Raw genomic sequence first — 17,587 nt, forward strand, 5'->3', positions numbered from 1 at the left:
TGTGATGTTTCCTCTGTGAGTCTCTTAGTCTGTTTTTTAATTGGATATCATTAAATGAACTTTTGATTTGATTTATAATGTATTATCTGAGAAGGATCACGGAGAGAAAGATCGACATGTACAGTTCCATTTTAGTAAAGTTTAAAAGAGGCATGAACTGAATTTAGTGCTGGAGGTTTGGGGCAAAGGGAGCTGCACCTCGAGTTGCCATTTTGAGGCTTTCTTCTGTAGCCAAGCGACAAAAATTTTGTCATTATTGTTGTTTTGCATTTATCCTGCTGGCAGAATCTCTGACATGGTAGGAAACATGGTTTAGTGTCTGTCATCAATTCTGGAGATTTCTCAGTCATTATTTCCTCAAATATTTCTTTTGCTTGTTCTCTCTTCCTCCAAGTACACCCACATTACATTTGATATTGCCCCACACTTCTTAGATGTTCTTTTCAAATTTTTTCAGTTTTCCTTTGTGTGTGAGTTTTGATTGACCTACTTTCACAGTTTCTGTTGATCCATCTTCAAATCCACTGATTCTTTCCTTGGTTACATCCCATCTGCTGAGCCTACTGAAGGCACTTTCATGTCTGGTACTGGGTTTGCATTTCCAGCATTGTCTCACCGCTTGGGGTTAGAGGTTTGCTTTGTGCTATTCCATGGAAAGAGTCTGTGTCTGGTAGTGCTCTCAGCTGTAATCCACAGTCACTTCTGGAAGCTTATGTGGGGTGTGTGGCAAGGGAGCCATTCTCTGACCTTCTAGCTTAGCCTGGTTATTGTAGTGGGCCTGCCTTTCCGAGGTGTGGTCTTCAGAAGCACCTGTGGACTTTTCCAGGGCAACACCTCTCCCTCATGCTGCCAGTCCATTCCCCACTTCAGTTTTCCAAGTCTAGTCCCTTAACGCCCTGCCGCCTGTTGACTATAGCTTTTATTTACTTTTTCCTTACATGAGACAGGAAGATTGGAGTAGGCTGGGGTGAGGGATGGATAAGGCTTCAGTTTGCTCTACAGGAAGTCCTTCTCACAGGAAGTTAAGACTTTGTGAGGGAGAGGAATCTTTGGGGGAGGGAGTTCATGATGAATTCCACCTTTTCTCCCCTTGTCCAAGCCATATGGGGAGACTTCTCAGCTCTTCCCCAGGTGGGGCACCTGTTGGAGTGCCTGGCAGAAGATCCTGCAAAACTGGGCCCTTCTCTGCCTGCATCCCCCTGGGGCTCCCGTCTACATGCAGCTCCCATCAGTCACTAGTAAAGGCTACTCCTGGCTTTCAGCACCTGGGGGCTTGTGCTCCAGGCAAGCACCCACCTGGGTGTGTCTGATGCTCATGCTGGAGCCTTCTTCACTGACATGTGTAGACTCAATGCACGAAGATGCATTTCTGTGGCCCTGCCTCAGCCCTCACACTTACTGTTCCTGCTGCCAGGTAAACCACTCCCTGGACTAGCTCTTGCTCAATCATCTTATTATCCAGCTCACAGTTCTTTCCTTCAATGACCCTCTGTGACATTCACTCTACGGTAGCCCCACCATCCTAGGCACTTGCACCCACTATCATTTTTTATTTCCTCATCTCACAAACTACAAGCTGATTTTTTCTATCCTGGCCATGTGCCGCACAATGACAGAAATGTTCTGAAACACACGCCCCGGGGTGATTTTGCTGTTGTGTGAACACCGCGGCGTTGAGACCTGGATAATACAGCCCACCAGTGCAGGATAATACAGCCCACCAGTGCAGGATAATACAGCCCACCAGTGCAGGATAATACAGCCCACCAGTGCAGGATAATACAGCCCACCAGTGCAGGATAATACAGCCCACCAGTGCAGTCAGACATGCTGTGCTTCCAGTGCCACAAACTCGTGAGGAGTGCCTTCACACCACGTCACACGGCTACCACATCACTGAGAGACAGGAATGCTGCAGCTCCATGATCATCTTCTGGGACCGCTGTCCAGTATGTAGTCTCACTGACCAAAACACATTTGCTTGTTTGTAATTTACTGTCTGACTCCCTCCATCATGGGACTAGAATGTCAGAGTGGGGCACCCGTTTGTCCTCCACATTGCTGCTTCTTCAGGGCATACAAATGTGGCTAGCATGAAATACACTCCAAAAATATTGTTTTGAAAATAAGCTTTACACAGCAGTGACCAATTTTGAGCCATTGATTCATATTATTAAAGGTGAAGCAAAAATACAGCACAATAATGATGATGAAAAATGACATTGTAATGACAATAATGAGCAGCAGGGAAAGGTCACAAAGACAGCGGTAACCACAGCCACCCAGTCCCCTGCTGGCGGAGTGACAACCCGAGAACCCGAGCAACTCAGTTATTGTGTGTCTACACAACTTCTACAAACATAACGACTTTTGAGAAACAAATGAGGAATCTGTGAAAACCATAATTAATCTGACCTTTTAAATCCGTGAGCCATATAAACACAAAATTACTTCATTTCTTTATTTTTCTTCTCAAACCATTAAAGGACCACTTTGCAGAAAATAAGGAACTACCAATGAGCCACAGAAAATTCTGAAAAACGTGGACCTACAGAGTCTGATTAAATATGCATTTATTCTTGTCCTGATTTCATTCCTCCATAACAATTCACCTTTCTCCCTCACCAACTTAATGTCACATTCCATTCTAATCAGAAATTCCATTCTGACCAGATGGCACAGTATCTCCCACATGTTTACACTCTAGAAACAACTCACCGTGGCACCAAGCACGTACTGAGTACCTAGGGTTTACACGTGTCTCCTGCCTCATCACAGTGGAGCACAGATTTTCACTATGGACCTGCCTGCCCGCCCTTGTGCATTATTTCCCCACAACACACCTTGGTATTATTTATTATTTATTATTATTATTATCACACTTTACAATAAACTCAACTTACACCTGTTGGTGACTACGAATCTTTGCAAGTGTCCCTGGTGATGACAAGCCCAGTTTAACTGAAATTGTTTAGGACTGCCAGACAATTCTTCCTGCAGACTTCAAATAAAGTCCCAGATGGCCATTACTAAGATGGCTTCTAATGACATGTCCTCTTGCTTTCTTCTCCCCTCAGCAGACTGATGATGCTTCAAAATGAGAAAAAGAGTCTTGCAGATAGCCTCCTTGCTCTGCTTAGACGTTGGCTTAAGAAGAAACTTGAAAAAAAATTACATCTTACATTGTGCTTGAAACGTTCATTCTTTTTTCAAGAGTACTACAGGAAAGTCCTCAACCTCCTCACCAGAGTCTCAACTCTCACATCTTTTGTTGAGAGAGTAAAAAAGGTGGATACACAAACTCTAACCCATAATTTGGTGGTAACATAATGGGGAGGGACATGTAGCCACGTAATATCTGTGTGTTTCAGCAGATTACTTAGTAATTTTTTTTTAAATTATCAAGTTACTTTAAACATAATTACCATGTTACCTGACATTCTCAGATCACCTTGTAGCTCTCTACAATGTAGAATAACTTAATCTTTTTGTGATGACAATTTATTTGTTATCGTGTAGGTATGTGGCAGGGAGCTGACTGCTCTGCACAGCACTGTCAGGAAAAGGCGTGCTCCTACACCACAATTAATGCCAAATTCCTGGGTGGCAACTAAATTCTGGAGAGTGAAAAACATGTTCATCACTAGAAAACCCTATGAACAATTCACAGCATCACAGACTTGACCCTGCAGGTAGAGTTTCACCTGGAAAAAACCGTGTCCCAATACAGTCTCTGGTCTCTGCTGCATGTCTGTGAAACTCTCTGACACACACAAAGAGCCTGACAAGAATATTATATGATGAAGAAAGCTTCCACATTAATGATTGTTTGTCAAAATCACCTTGTTTTTCTACATATGATTATAAAGTACAATTCAGCATAAAAGATTTAAGTTTGGAAGTTCCACCTATCTTACTACAGTCAGCAGTCTTTGTTGTAATCCATTTTACCTATTCTGTAGTCTCATAATACATCTGCTAAAATAGCATTATTTTAAGACTGGATGTACATTTTCCTTCTGTGAAAGCTTGTATTAAATTTGATAGCTTAAATTTTATTTTATTTTGTGCTCGCTTCGGCAACACATATACTAAATTTTATTTTATTTTTATTTGTATTAAAGGGTATCCAGTGTTCCTCCTTCAGGGAAGTTCATTACCACAATGAAGAGTTTCTGGATGTTTTACTCAAACAGGTTATTTCTTATTGCCGGCTCAGGTGATGGAATAGTGGAATTACTGGACCAGCACCTTGTATGCAAAGCACATTGTCACTTGTCTCATTAGGGAGACCACCTCAGGGATGGTATAGATGGCTGATCACTGAACTGTACACCTGAAGCTGAATCTGAACAATAATGAATGCCAATTACACACACACACACACACACACACACACACACACACACATCTATATATATATAAACATATAGTTACAAGAAGTATTAGGAATAGAGACAGTGGAAATGTAATGGTTGTGTGTGATGTCAGAGGGATAGTGGATGGGGGAGGGGGTTGTCACTGTGAGAGGGATATAAATGATAAATGTCTAACTATTACATTGTTTTGTACACCTGAAACTAATAAAAATGTTATTAAAATAATTTTTAAAAAAGAAAGAAAGAAACTGGAATTACAGTGAATAATGGTAGCTGAGATGTGCATCTGAACTGGGAATATAGGAAATCACAGTTAGACTTCTGAGCAGCACCTGTGATCGTGAGCTCCTGAAGGCGAGGCCAATACTACTCCTGAGACAACATTGTTGGCGGAAGGCATCTCAAGGAGTTCTACAAAGCAGGTGTGCGTGGGAACATCCTCTCTCCGTGTGGCCCTTTCAGTCCCTTTTGGGGACAGACTGTGTCATTCTCCAGAGCTTTCCTTCCCTTCCTCTTTCCAACAGTATGACCTGCCTGCAGTGGGGGAGTAATTGACTATCGAACAATGCTACTGTATTTCCCCAGAAATAAGACTGGGTCATATATTAATTTTTGCTCCAAAAGATGCATTAGGTAACCGCTAAACTATTGCCTGTGTCTATGAGTTTTTGTTTCTTGTTTGTTTGTCTTGTTCTTTTGTTGTTTTTGGTTTATATACCACATATCAGTGAACTCATAGGGTTCTCTGCTTTTTCTGTCTTATTCCGCTTAGAATTATACTCTCAAGATCCATCCATGTTGTCACAAATGTTCCTATATCATCTTTTCTTACTGCCGGAGGGGGTGGGGGGGTGGGAGATGAGGGTAAGGGGGATCAAATATATGGAAGGAGATGGAAGGAGAACTGACTCTGGGTGGTGAACACACAATGGGATTTATAGATGATGTAATTCAGAATTTTACACCTGAAATCTATGTAATTTCACTAACAATTGTCACCTCAATACATTTTTTTAAAAAAAGATGCATTAGGGCTTATTTTCAGGGGATGTCTTACTTTTTCATGTACAACAATCGACATTTATTCAAATACAATCATGCCGTCTTCTGGAACATCATCATAACTCTCCAATCCCCGAATTCCAGCTTGAATTTCTTGCGACTCCATTTCCTGTAGAACCACTGGCCCAAATCTCTCATGTCCAGTAATGGAGCTCTCCTTAAATGAGCACGTCTTGTCCATGTAGCCTGCTCGTAGTGCCCTGGCAACACAGCTGGCAGTGATTTTATCCCTTGAATTCTTCACCCAAGTCACCACCTCTTGCAGGGTAAACTTCACAAAGTTTCCATGCTGATTTCTCTCCATTCTATTTTCAATGTAGTCACTGATTCCATGCTCAAATGGTCCTTCAATAACTTGTTTATTAAAATATCAAGAGTCTGGAGATAGGCAGTCATTCCTGTGGGAATCATTATTTGATCTGTTCTTCTCTCTGCAAGGAAGTTCTTCATGTCTTTAGTGCGGTGAGTGCTGGCTGAATCCTAGACTACCAGATCTCTTTGGCCACCTTGCTAAATAAGTGGCAGCATTAAATCGACCCACTTCCTTATAACTGCTTCTGTGCACCAGGCTTTTTCAGTTTCAAGAAAATAAATCCCTAAAATATGTTCAACATTATCTTTCTTTTTTTTTTTTAGATTTTCTTTTATATTTATTTTTTTATTTTTTTATTAGTTTCAGGTGTACAAGACAAAGTAATACTTAGACGTTTATCATTTATATCCCTCACACTGTGGATCCCCTCCCCCATCCACTATCCCTCTGACATCACACAGAGCCATGCCATTTCCACTATCTTTATTCCTAATGCTGTACTCCGCTTCTTGTAAGTATATACATATATATAAATAAAATATATATAAATTTTACATATAAATATATAAAATATTATATATATATATATATATATAAAATTATAGTTGACATTCATTATTGTTCAGCTTCAGGTGTACAGTGCAGTGATCAGGCATCTACAGCATCCCTGAGGGGGTCACCCAAATGGGACAAGTGTCCATCAGATACCCTACAAAATCTTTACAACATTATTGATTACGTTCCCAAAATTAATTTTCAAAATCCTGTGGCCATCTTGTGGTTACCGACTGTTTTCTAATCCTCTCACCCTCCCCCTTATCCCCACCCCCTCCCGCCCATCTAGCAACCCTCAGTTTTTCCTCTTTGTCTACAAAACTGTTTCTGATTAGTTCATTCACTTATTCTTTTCTTTAGACTCCGCACATAAGTGAGATCATATGGTATTTGTCTTTCTCTGTCTGACTTGTTTCACTTAACATAATGTTCTCTAGGTTTATCCATGTTGTTGCAAATGGTAAGATTTCTTTTTTCTTTATGGCTGCGTAATACTCCATTGTATAAATGTACCACAGCTTCTTAATCCAGTCATCTACCGATGGGCATTTCGGTTGTTTCCATGTCTTGGCTATTGTGTATAGTGCTGCAATAAACATAGGAGTGCATACAGATTTTTGAATTAGGGTTTTGGATTTCTCCGGATAGATAACTAGGAGTGGAATTGCTGGATCATAAGGTAGTTCCATTTTCAGATTTTTGAGATACCTCCGTACTGTTTTCCATAGTGGCTGCACCAATCTGCAATCCCACCAATAGTGCACAAGCGTTCCCTTTTCTCCACACCCGTGCCAGCACTTGTTGTTTATTGATTTATTGATGATAGCTTTTTTGACTGGGGTGAGGTGGTATCTCATTGTGGTTTTTATTTGCATTTCTCTGATGGTTAGTGAGGTTGAGCATTTCTTCATATGTCTGTTTGCCATCTGTATGTCCTTTTTAGAAAAATGTCTCTTCATGTCCTCTGCCCATTTTTTAATTGGGTTGTTTGTGGTTTTGGAGTTGAATTGTGTGAGTTTTTTATAAATTGGTGACAATAACCCCTTATCAGATATATCATTGGAAAATATCTTTTCCCATTCAGTAGGATCCCTTTTTGTTTTATTGATGGTTTCCTTTGGTGTGAAAAAACTTTTTAGATTGATTAATCCCACATGTTTATTTTTTATCTTACTTCCCTTGCGCGAGGGGATATATCAGTAAAAATTTTACTCCGGGTAATGTCTGTGAAGTTTCTTCCTATATTTTCTTCTAGGCATTTTATGGTTTCAGATCTTACATTTAAGTCTTTAAACCATTTTGAATTTATGTGGTGTAAGGAGGTGTTCCAGCTTCATTTTTTGCCTGTGTCTGTCCAGGTTTCCCAGCACCATTTATTGCATAGACTGTCTTCACCCCATCGTACATTCTTGCTTCCATTGTCATAGATTAAATGGCCCTATAGGCATGGATTTATTTCTGGACTCTCTATTCTGCTTCATTGATCTATGTGTATGTTTTTATGCCAGTACCATGCTGTTTTGATTACTGTACACTTGTAGTATAATTTGATGTCAGGTATTGTTATATCTCCCACTTTGTTCTTATTTCTCAAGATTGCTGAGGCTATCCGGGGTCTTTTATAGTCCAATATAAATTTTAGGATTATATGTTCTATTTCTATGAAAAACGTTGTTGGTAGTTTGATAGGAATTGCGTTGAATATGTATATTGCCTTAGTCAGTATGGACATTTTAACTATATTAATTCTTCCTATTCATGAACATGGTATGTGTTTCCATCGATTTGTATCTTCTTTAATTTCTTTCTTCAGTGTCTTATAATTTTCTGAGTACAGATCTTTTACTTCTTTGGTTAAATTTATTCCCAGGTATTTTATAGTCTTTGGAGCAATTGTAAATGGGATTTTTTTTTTTAATTTCTCCTTCTGATGTTTTATTATTGGTATATACAAATGCCACTGATTTCTGAATATTAATTTTATATCCTGCTACTTTACTAAATTTACCTATCAGCTCTAATAGTTTCTTGGTGGAGTTTTTAAGGTTCTCTATATAGAGTATCATGTCATCTGCATATAATGACAATTTTACTTCCTCCTTACCGATTTGTATGCCTTTTATTTCTTTTTCTTGTCTGATTACTGTGGCTAGAACTTCCAGCACTATGCTGAATAGAAGTGGAGATAGGGGGCAACCTTGCCTTGTTCCTGATCTTAGGGGGAATGGTTTTAGCTTTTCTCCATTGAGTATGATGTTAGCTGTGGGTTTATCATATATGGTCTTTATTATGTTGATATATGATCCCTCTATTCCCACTTTCTTAAGGGTTTTTATCATAAATGACTGCTGGATTTTATCAAATGCTTTTTCTCCATCTATTGATATAATCATGTGATTTTTATTTTTCATTTTGTTAATGTGGTGTATAACATTAATTGATTTGTGGATGTTGAACCACCCTTGCATACCAGGGATGAATCTCACTTGATCATGTAAAAATACCACTTGATTTTTAATGTATTGCTGAATTCTGTTCGCTAATATTTTGTTGAGAAATTTTGCATATATGTTCATTAGAGATATCTGCTTGTAATTTTCTTTTTTTGTGGTTCCTTTGTCTGATTTTGGGATTAGGGTGATAGTGGCTTTGTAAAAATGTGTTTGAGAGTCTTCCCTCCTGGATTTTTTGGAAGAGCTTCAGGAGAATAGGTGATAATTCTTTTTTGAACGTTTTGTAAAATTCACATGTAAAGCAATCTGGTCCAGGGCTTTTGTTTGTTGGGAGATTGTTGATTACTGATTCAATTTCCCTGGTGGTAATTAGTCTATGCAGGTTCTCTGTTTCTTCTTGAGTTAGCCTTGGAAGGTTGTACGTCTCTAGAAAATTGTCCATTTCTTCCAGACAGTCAAATTTGTTGGCATATAGTTGCTCATAGTAATTTCTTTTTTTTTTTTGTATTTCTGTGGCATCTGTTGTCACTTTTCTTCTTTCATTTCTGATTTTATTAATTTGTGTCCTCTCTTTTTTTAGTGAGTCTGGCTAAAGTTTTGTCAACTTTGTTTATCTTCTCTAAGAACCAAGTCTTGGAATCATTGATCTTTTGTATTGTTTTTCTGGTTTCTATTTCATTTATTTCCTCTCTGATCTTTATTATCTCCTTCCTTGTGCTCCCTTTGGGCTTATTTTGCTGTTCTTTTTCCAGATCCCTTAAGTGTGAAGATAAACTGTTGATTAGTGACGTTTCTTGTTTCTTTAGGTAGGCCTGCAATGCTATGAATTTCCCTCTTAGGACTGCTTTCGCAGCATCCCATAGATTTTGGGTAATACGTGCACTTTCGTAACCAGTGAAGGGAATGTAGATTGACGAGTCAGCCCTCTCATCAATTGTCATTTGAGATACTTTGCCCATAAACACTGCAGTTTCATTCATAGCAATCATATTGGAGAGTTGGTATTTAGAAAAGTCAATGCCATCAACAAAGGACTTGAATACAAGGGCTCATATAATAATTTCAGTACCTTCCATCTTGAACAGTGTTGTAGATCTTAGAGACAGTTCATATCATTGAAGGAAGCCATCCTGCCAGTGTCGGGGATGCTTCATATTCTTTTGGGGATATTTCTAAATGTGGTGCCATTGCAAGGGCAAATGCTTATCAGCCCCGTGCACAACCAAAGCCTTTGTTCTCCTCTCAGGAATCCATTCACAGATGATGTCTTCCAGCTCAGGAAATAATGGTTACCCACCTGATCCACACTTGTGCTTTTTAGCATTTCCCTCGTCCACCTGTTGACTAAGGTTATTGTACTCTGCTCGCCATTTTTGGACCATTCGGAGATTCAAATTATCTTTCCAGAAAGCCGTAAGATCCTTGCCCCGGGAGTCCTCCACGATTCCTTTCTTGTACTTGATGGAATACTCTTGCTTTTTGCACTCATCTTGTCTGGGGGTCAAAATATTACTCCCTTTAAATCTACCATTAAATCACCTCTTATCTTGATTCAGACTTACGAGACAGGAGTGGCAACAAAAATGATAACAGTTAAGAATGATGGTCCACACAAAAGCAACGAAAAATTGCAGGCACCAAAATTCAGAAAACGTTTCTTTATTTCACACGAGTGCTTTAAGTACGTCCGTTACAACACACGACATATTGAATTATAAAGATTCATATTAGACACAACCATGTCCATTCATTATCAAGTGTGCATGTTATTCGTGTGTTGTGTCTGTACTTCAATTGGTCATTCAGCAATAAGTCTCAAGTTCATCTGTTTACATAGGCATTTACATCTTGTCCAAAGGTGCCCCGCTTGAGTATTTATAAATACTTAATTATAATTTATATTATCATTTATTTTAAGTATTAGTGTCAATAATATTATTTATTTATGTTTAATTACATATTGACATTATTATTGTATAATTCAATACGTCCATCATGTGTTGCAATGGACGTACCAAATGCGTCCGTCTGCCAGATGATTTTAACTAGGGCTTATTTTGGGGGTAGGGCTTATATTATGAGCATCCTGAAAAATCATGCTAGGGCTTATTTTCCAGTTAGGTCTTATTTTCAGGGAAATACAGTACAATAACCATCCCTGCTAAACTGTCTTTCTGAATCCTGGCTAATAGTTTTATGAGATGAAGAACTGATTCATTTCATATCTTCATAAACAGTGCCAAGTTGCAGATCACCAAAAGTTCATGAAAGTATCTATTTCCCCAGTGTCAATAAGCCTGGGTATGAGAAGTGACTATTTCTTAAAATCTGGTGGATAAAATGTATCTTCTTTTTGTTTTAATATAGATTTTGTTAGTAAGTTGGAGCATCTGACATACGTTTACTTTTCATTTGCATTTTGCTCTGTTGCTTCTTGTGCCTTTTCTTTTCATTTTTACTCTTCTAATTGGGCTGTTTCTTCCCTTTCAGGGTCCAGCATGGACCCTGGAACCAAAATTACAGAGCCTGAATTCTAACTTTGGCCCCTTGACTTTCATGAGTTTGCTTTATTTTTCTAAGCCTCCAATAGCTCTTTGGGAAAATGGGGATGTAAGTAATAGAGTTGTAATCATCATTAAATAACATCTACACAAAACAAGGTACAAAATAGATGATGAATACTTAGCTATCATTTTATCATTTTATTGTATCCAAGATCTTTGTTTAAATGGATAAGTAACCCTTTCTTGCAGATATTTCTCCCAGTCTTCTTAACTTTGTTCATGGTGTCTCTTATGAGACAGATACTTGAAGATTTATATAATTAATTTTATCCCTGTGGTTACTGGGTTCTATGCAGAGTATAATAATTTAATCTTTTAAAATAATTTTAGGGACTTTTAAAGTCTCACTTGATTATGAACTGTATCAGATTATGAACTATCTGAAATATATGATAGATGGAATATCAGATATATGAAATATATCTGCTATTCATATCTCCTTAATCCTATTTATGTCTCCTTTAATATAAACATTAATATGATTATATAAGCTATTTTTATATTTCCTGGTATATAATTTGATTATTTTACTTTATGTTTATTATGTTTAAATTATGATACAGTCAACTGGACTATTTTTTTCTTTTGTGATACTGTTTTATCAATATTCTACCAATATTAATACACATATAGATTCATGTAACCATCTGATATTCCACAATCCAAGATGTTTCATAATCAAATAAATATTGAAAGTCCCTGAAATTATTAAAAAGAGTAAATAATTATGTTTTGCATAAAACTTAGTTATATTAGGATAAAATTTAAGCTATATACATTTTCAAATACCTGTCATGTAAGAGAAACCATGAACAAAGTTGAGAAACAGAGAGAGACAGAATGCTCTGGTAAAACTCCTAGTCACCAGCACTGAACCTGAGACATAAGCCCACTGGTGAGGCTTGGCTAATGCCCGAATGTCAGCACTATCCTGACTTGTTTGATGTTATATATTTATGTGCATACAAGCTTGTTAATCATGTAATTCAAATATTCTGTGTCCTTCATAATTTTGTCTGCTTGACTCGGTTGATTACTACACCAGGTGTATGGTGGTTTGCCCTTAATTCTAGTAATGCTCCTTTATATGTTTAAGCTGTTTAATGATGGGCATATTAGTGTAGAATCTAAATTTCTGGGTCATTTAAACCAGGATGATTTATGATTACTTATGATTATGTAATGACTCTCCTTACCCTTCCTGATGTGTTTCTGCATTAAAGATCATTGTCTAATAGTGTTCATAAGCTGTTTTTGTTTGCCCAGTCTCATCTGAGTTGTTTTCTTTTTCCTGCAGATCACAACCTTTAGAAATTATTTCAATAAAAACTAATGATTGTGCCTCCTTTTCTTTTTCTAAAAAATGTGACTTTTTCCTACTTCTGTTAGGCAGCATTTTAGAGGTGGCCCCAGGCTTCGTGCACATTAGTCACTCAAACACTGATCTGGGTTGTGCTTTGAAGGGATGTTGCAGATGTGATGGAGTCCCAGGACAGCTAACCTTACATGTGGACATTACTGGACGGGTCGGACGCAGTCAGTGATGCCTTATAGAAGCAGGTGGACTTCTTAGGCTGGGGCAGAAGTTCTACATGAGAAGGATGACAAGGCTGTGAGACTGGGCCCCAGGCTGAGGATGCTGGTGCCTCAGAGGACGAACATGCTACGGCCAACAACCAGTGACGGGGCCTCAGTGCCACAGCAACAGGGAGCTGTGCCGACAGACTGTTTCTGCATCTCTGGTTGCTCCCAACACACACAGTATGTAATGAAAATGCATCCACAGAAAGGTCAAGAACAGGCAAAATTACTGATGGTGATAGAAGTCAGAATACTGGAGGTGGCTATGTGTCCCGACCTGCAGGATCGACAACGGAAGACCTGGGGGAGAAATAGGGCCTCGGGGGAACAGGGGTACGCGAGAAATGGAGACAAGACAGGAGTCTGATCAAGTCTCTCTTTATTGAAGGTAACAGCTTGTATATATAGATTTAGGCACATCAAAGAAACGCCTGGTCTCCCGATATGGGGACCGACCAATCAGAGGGTGCTTCCTCAGGTCGGCATAGCGGGCGGGTACAGGCGGCTGTGTCATTTCGGGGAAATGGTGGGCTGGCTGAGAATTCAAAACTTAAAACAGAAGCGAAACCTAAGATTGGCCCAGGGGCAACCAGGTGCAAACATGTCCGGGCATGTCCGGGCGGGCCATCCCCGGACAGCTATCGATTGAAAAGGGAAAGAAAAGGACCTTCTGTGGTGAATAAGTATATTCTGCTTGAGTTATGTTTTACAGGATTATACGTATTTAAAAACTTACCTAGTTGTACATTGAAAAATAGTCTATTTTACACACTTTTCTGTATGTATGTAATCCCTCAATAGAAAAGTGAAAAAGAAGCAACATTTAATCTTTCCTAATATCTACTTAAATTTACTTAAAGTCTACCTTTGTTATTTTTACAAGTTTTAATTATGTAGCATTTTTGCTATCCTTATGTTAAACCAATACTTTAATATTTATTATGATTCTATTTTACACATGGGTTATTTATTTTTTATAGTTTTATTGATATGTAATTCAGATGCCATACATTCACCCATTTAAAGCATATAATTCAATGGTTTTCAGCTATTCACAGAACTACGCAACCAGCACCACACTCAATTTTAAAACACTTCCATCACCTCAGGAGAACCCCATGGCCTTTATCTCTACCCCCGTGACACACACTGCCCTAGACCACTCCTCACTTACTTCCTGACTGCACAGACTGTCCCATTTTGGAAGTGCACCTGAAAGGCATGGCTGCTGAGCAGACCTGCTAAGCGTGGGCATCTTTGTCTTGTTCCTGATGTGAACAGGACAGCATCCAGTCTCTCACCATTAAGTGTGATGTTAACTGTGGGTTTTCTGTAGATGTCCTTTCTCAGGTAGAGAAAGTGCCCTTCTACTCCCAACTTGTCCAATGTTTGCATTTACTGTAGGTATTGAGATGTTCATGTAATTTCCGTTTTTCATTCTATTGCTGATTTTCAGATGTTATTTCAACCTTGTATAACTGTAATGTCTCGAGTCTAAGACACATCAGTGTGCATTTCTAGCCAAGTCCCAGAGTTAGGACTGGCCCTCCTGTACATTTGCTTAGGAGCCTGGCGGTCCTCTTTCCCTATTTTACTATGAAACTTATGTGATGGAGCTTCAGAGTTCAGTTGTTGAGCATTCTGCCCCGCACACACATTTGAAATATGGCCACTGCTGGAGAGGAAAGTGCCGTGTATTATAACACACCCTTCCTAGGGTGTGGCTTTGTCTTCTCAGCTCTGAAATACTTCAGGAGGCCTCACTCCTGAGGCTTTTGGCCTCAGATTCTGTCACTTGGTCTGGGTCGAACTCAGCAAATATCCCACAAGAAAAACTGGTCACATGTTTGAAGCCTCTGTAAATTTGCCTCTGTGAGTGTGGCATCAGAGGCGCCCCTGATTTCTTCTTGCCCTAAAAGAGTTCTGTTGCCTATGACAAGCTTAATCATCTAATTGTAGAGAATCCACAAATGTCACCAACCTCAGCTCACACAGCAATGACACTCTCTTTTCTGAAATTTTTATCTACTTTGTCCTCTGTTTTCACATCTCTCCACTGTGTTTCAAATATGGGTTTGATAATATTTTTCCCCTATTTGTTGCAGTGGGAATGACAGCTTGTCACTATTTGCTGTCTTTATTGAAGGAGAAGTCACAAAAAAGTTGACTATTAATGAATTAAAACTCCATCTCAAAATATATACACACCTATGTTTATTGCAGCACCATTCACAATAGCCAAGATATAGAAACTGAATAATTAGAAACTGAAATGCCCTTTGATAGACGATTGAATAAACTGTGGTACATTTATACAATGGAGTATTACTCAGCCATAAAAAAGAATGAAATCTTACCATCTGCAACAACATGGATGGACCTTGAGAATTTATGCTAAGTGAAATAAGTCTGACTGAGAAAGACAAATACCATATGATTTCACTTATATGTAGAATCTAAAGAACAGAATAAATGAACAAACAAAACAGAAATAGACTCAGAGATATAGGAAAAAAAAACCTGTTGGTTGCTAGGGAGGGGGAGGGGATGGGGGAGAAGATAAAAGGATTAGAAAGTGCAAATTAGTAGTCACAATATAGTCATAGGAATATAAAATACAGTATAGGGATTATAATCAACTATGTTGTAAAGATTATGTAAAGTGCCAGATGGGCACTGGGCTTATGAGGGGGATCACTTCATAGACTGTGTAGATGCCTGACCACTTTGCTGTACACCTGAAGCTGAAGTAGAATAATATTGTATGTCAGCTATAATTAAATATGTATATATGTATGTATACATATATACATATATATGTGAATATATATATTCACAGGAAGTGAAGTGTAGCATAAGGAAGATAGTCAATGGTCTTGTAACAGTTATATAAGATGTCAGAAGGGTAGTAGCTTGGGGGAGGGGTTATCACTTTGTGAGGGGTATAAATGTCTAACTATTATGTTGTTTTGTACAAATAATTAAAAAAATATCCATCTCAAGAAATTATTTTGCTAAGGAGCTACTTGGAGCAAAGAGAAACCACTTGTTGCTTCTTAAATCATCCTCTATCCTGCTATGAAAGACGTTCTAGTTTAATGGATGGTTACAGAAATATTTGCTCTTTTCATTCATAAAAGCACTACTATTTAAGGACATAAAGTAAGTTCTATTAAGACAGAACATTTTTAAGCATTAAGAGGCACACCTCTTGGTAATATAGTCCTTACCTAAAAAGAAAGTCTCTAGTTTATGTAGTATATATCCTACATTAGAAATAGGTTTCCAAAACACATACATCTTTCTCCATGTCATTCTGTCACACCTACAAATGACCTGTCGAGTCTACAGACTCCTTGATCACCTGACTAAAGTGTTTTATTTCTAACATAAATTCTATGTATAAAAGAAGACATCAAAGAAAATCAAATTTAGAAAAATTTAATTTCCTATTTAGCTACAAAACATCTAGTCCCATTCTAAGTTCTGACAAAACATACTTATTTTCCTTTTTCAACTGTGTATTAAATTCACATATAATAGATGGAATTTAAAGAGACTATGTCATGATATTATTTAACTTTAGTTTTGAAATTTCCTTCAAAATATTTTATTTCTTTCAAACTGAAAGTTCTAAATTATTTCTGTTATCTTACCACCACTATCAGAACTACACTAATTAATCACATTTTTACAAGGCCCTGGAACATAAATATACATACACATAGTTGCTAATCTAAAGGAATTATAATCTAACTAACAACTAACAAGACAAGGTTGTGCTAAGGTAACATGGGTGATGTGTAGTTATTGTAAAATGGGAATATCTTGCTAAAGTTCTAGAGAGGGAAATATTATATACACAAATATATTTTAAAAGAAAAAGTTTAGTGATTTAAACAAGAGACATAAGAAAAAGGTTACACAACTCAACTTCCAATTGGATCATTACAACCTTTGCTTAACATGCTCTATAGAAGTCCCCAGGCAGGGGACTGGGGACTTCTATAATATTATACATCCTCACTGAAGGCAGCCATAGTCGGATTGGCAGGTTTCACACCCCTGGCCATTCGAGAGAAATCCGACCACCAAAGCTAACATTGCAGAGCAGCGTGTTCGTCACCCATCCTGGAGCTATTCATTTCAACCAGAAATTTCCCCAGTCAAGGCCACCCTGGTGGATTCTGGGAGCACATGGAAGTGTCACAGAGACACTTTGCCAAGGAGTTCTGCTTTTACTATGAAGAAACCCAAGCCTGCATTTAAACAGCCTTACCCTGCACTTGTTGAGACGAACCACGCCCCCCTCATAGATATGGCCCCAGACCTGTGCGCTAATTCTAGGATCCAGTACAAGAGGATTTCCCTAGACATATTTACCACCACGAAATATCTTAGGAATTAAGTGGTTAGAAATGATAAATATATTGAATCTCACTTGCTGAGAGACGTCATATGATTTGGGCAGCTTATTATCTTCTGGGTTCTGTCACTATTGTTACAGGTATGAGTAGCAGATGCTGGAATGTTTGAGAACTTGATTAGCATGTGTTTTTAAAAATTAATTCAAGTGATCGCCATGGCACTGTCTGGATGGTCTAAGATTGTGGCAGACATAGAATTAGAGAGAAGCGCAACGATTCTTTTGTGTAACAAATTTGACAATTGGGTATAACC

The sequence above is a fragment of the Rhinolophus hipposideros genome (assembly GCF_964194185.1).
Source record: "Rhinolophus hipposideros genome assembly, chromosome: 4".
NCBI classification, from domain to species: Eukaryota; Metazoa; Chordata; class Mammalia; order Chiroptera; family Rhinolophidae; genus Rhinolophus; species Rhinolophus hipposideros.